We start from the raw sequence: 3,315 nt of genomic DNA, 5'->3' as shown, positions 1-3,315 counted from the left end.
TTTTAATTTTGATGTGTGTGTTGCCCAAACAAGTATATAGATCATAGATCATATAATTTATTGATGAGAAAAATGTCATTTAGCAAGACCGTAAATATTTAATACTAATGTATGAATATCAAAGTATATATATTTTTTTTGAGAGGTTTTTTGCAATAGGGCGGGTGCGCTCGCACACAGACAGAGAGAGACATAGAACACTAGAAAACAAAAGCCAAAAAAGCAAAAATCAATGATGATCATTTTTTTGTAAGAAGGTGTTCACTAACAACTCTCATTTTGCTTTAATAAAAATTATTTATTTCTAAATGAATTTAAAAAATAAATAAATTAAAAAAATTATTTATTTCTAAATCACACGTTGAATTCTATTTTTCAGGTCTTTCTCCAAATAGACTGAGTATAAAATATACTTTCTGGTAACTGAATGCACCAGGATAGAAGTTATGAGCCTCTCCCCTCCTTCCCACAATCAGCAAAGAACACATTTCGTAAAATAGTTTTTCCATTTGAACTGAAACGTTTTAATTTTGATGTGTGTGTTGCCCAAACAAGTATATAGATCATAGATCATATAATTTATTGATGAGAAAAATGTCATTTAGCAAGACCGTAAATATTTAATACTAATGTATGAATATCAAAGTATATATATTTTTTTTGAGAGGTTTTTTGCTATAGGGCGCGTGCGCTCGCCACACAGACAGAGAGAGACATAGAGACAGAAAGCGAGAAATCACTCCCCAGGGGGGATGGTCATGCCGCAATCCCTTCTCCTCCATTCTCCTCTCAGGATCTTGGGCACATACGCACACGCGCCCGGCATGAGTTTTAAGCCACCGGGTCCAGGACGTGAACCGCGGTCGACTATGTGGGAGTCCAGCGACAGCCATTACGCTAACTGCTGGTTCCCTCAAAGTATATTTTTGAAGTAGAAATCCAATGCTCTCTCTTCAAAATTCATCATGAAATTCCATCATGTTGGAACAAGATCCTAAACAGATAACCCACAGCTCTTGAATCATTGCTCTCTTCTCTCTGGTGGGACTGATCCAGATGCGATCTTAGCAGGAAAACAGTAAGTGGGATCATAACTGCAGGTGTTTTCTAGATTAAGACTCCTGGATTGTGAATTAGCCAAGTGAAGAAGTTTCCTTTCTAGTCTCAGTTTGCTGAAGCTTTCCTAAGGAATAGATTTTGGATTTTGTCAAGTGCTTTTTCTGCATTTGCTACATGATTCAGATAGAATCACATTATTTTATTTCTTAGTTAATATGATTAACTACATGATTTTTTAAAAACGTTTTTGCTACAGGGCACATGTGCTGGTCAGAGAGGGACAGTGAGAGGGAAAGTGAGAAATTACTTCCCCTTCCCCAAGAAAAGCCATGCCACACTCCCTCTCCTCCATTCTCCTCCTGGGATTTCAAGCATGCAAACACATAGGCCTAGCATGAATTTCAAGCCACTGGGTCTAGAACTTGAACCATGGTCATTCATGTGGCAGTCTAGTTACTTAACCACTACCTGATCCTTATTACACTATTTTTTTAAAGAAGTATTTTATTTAACTTTATTTTTAAATTTATTTTAATTTGACTATGGAGGGACATAGCGAGAGAGAAGGAAAGTGAGAAAGCAAGTTGCCAGGTTCAGATCTTAAACTACAGTCAGCCATATGGGAGTCCAGCACCTTTAACCACCACACCAACTGCCGGCCCCAATTACACTGTTTTAACAGCTTACCTAAGACAATATTTTTATACCGTACAACTCACCCACTTAAAATGTGCAATTTAGTTGGTTTAAAATGTATAATTGAATGACTTAATGTACACTCACAGAGTTGTACAACATTACCATAATCAATTTTATATCATTTTTATCACTCAAGAAACTCTGAATCCAGGAAACAGTTCCTGTCAATTTTCCCCAATTCTGTCTTACCTGAGTTTCCAGCCCATGGTAACTACTGGTATCATTTTCCTCTGCATAATTTTGCCTATTCTAGACATTTCAAGTAAATGTGAAGTTCTTTTACTTAGCATACTATTTTCAAATTTTATTCATGTTGTAACATGTGTCAGTACTTCATTTCTTTTCATTGCTGAATAATATTCAAATGTATTGGTATAACACATTTTACTTACAATTCATCTGTTAATACATTGATTTACTTTGAGTGTAACTAGCCTAGCAATCCTGGGATAAACTTCATTTGGTCTGGATGTATTATCCTTTTCATTTATTGTGGACTCAATTTGCTAGGATTTATTTAGAATTTTTGCCTCTATGTCATGAGAGGTATTAACCTGTAGTTTTCCTTTCTTATAATGTTTTTGATATCAAGATACTTCTGTCCTCATACTGAAATAGGAAACGTTTTCTGTTCTTTAATTTTCTATCAGAGTATACATAGAATTGGTATTATTTCTTCTTTAAATGTTTGGGACAATCCATTAGTGAAACTAAATTGGCCTGGAGTTTTATTGATGGCAAGGATTTTTACTATAAATTTAATTTTTTGATAGATCTCATAAGACCTACTAGAAGAAAATTAGAAGAACTTTCACAGATGATCTCTTCTCAACTCTGACTTTTTAAATGTTGTGTAAAGTAATGCCTTTTTTTTTTTTGCTGTGAATTTCTACACTTGAGGATGCTTTTAGGTTTACCAAACAGCCTTAGAATTTGACAGCGCCTGTAGCATGTCTGCAGGGAAAACCCACTGACCAAAGAATTTGAGGGATCATACCCCTTTGCAGTTATTTTTCTCATTGTAATCAATAAATTGTTACTTTGGGGACCAGTGGATGGCATAGTGGTTACATCACTGGACTCCCATGTAGTCATCTGTGGCTCTAGTCCCAGACTTGGCCGCTTAAGGCTCATGCTGGGTGTGTGTACATGTGTGCCCAAAATACCAAGAGGAGAATGGAGAAGGGATTGCAGTGTGGCCATTGCCCCTGGGGGGATAATTTTCCACTTTCTGTCTTTTTCTTTCTCTATCCAGTGAGCACACACCCCTCACCCCAGCAAAAATCTCTCTCTAAAAAAATATAAATAAATAAAGAGTTGCTCTGATTTTATGCATTAGTGTTATGACCCAGCCAATGTGATTGCCCCTGCACTCTCAATCTGTAAGGCTTGGACAGTGCCAAGCTAATTTAAAGTTTGTTATCCCACATGGTCATTTGGGAATTGTGAAGGACCTTTCTTTAGCTTATTAAACTCTGTTCCCTCTAAATGGATATAATGGTTAATATGATCCTTTATCTATTAATATTTGCATATCTAAACCTGCAATAGGAAGTA

This window comes from Tupaia chinensis, unplaced genomic scaffold (genome assembly GCF_000334495.1).
Source record: "Tupaia chinensis unplaced genomic scaffold, TupChi_1.0 Scaffold000010_1, whole genome shotgun sequence".
NCBI lineage: Eukaryota > Metazoa > Chordata > Mammalia > Scandentia > Tupaiidae > Tupaia > Tupaia belangeri.
The sequence above is the reverse complement of the archived record's forward strand: the minus strand, read 5'-3'. Positions refer to the sequence as shown.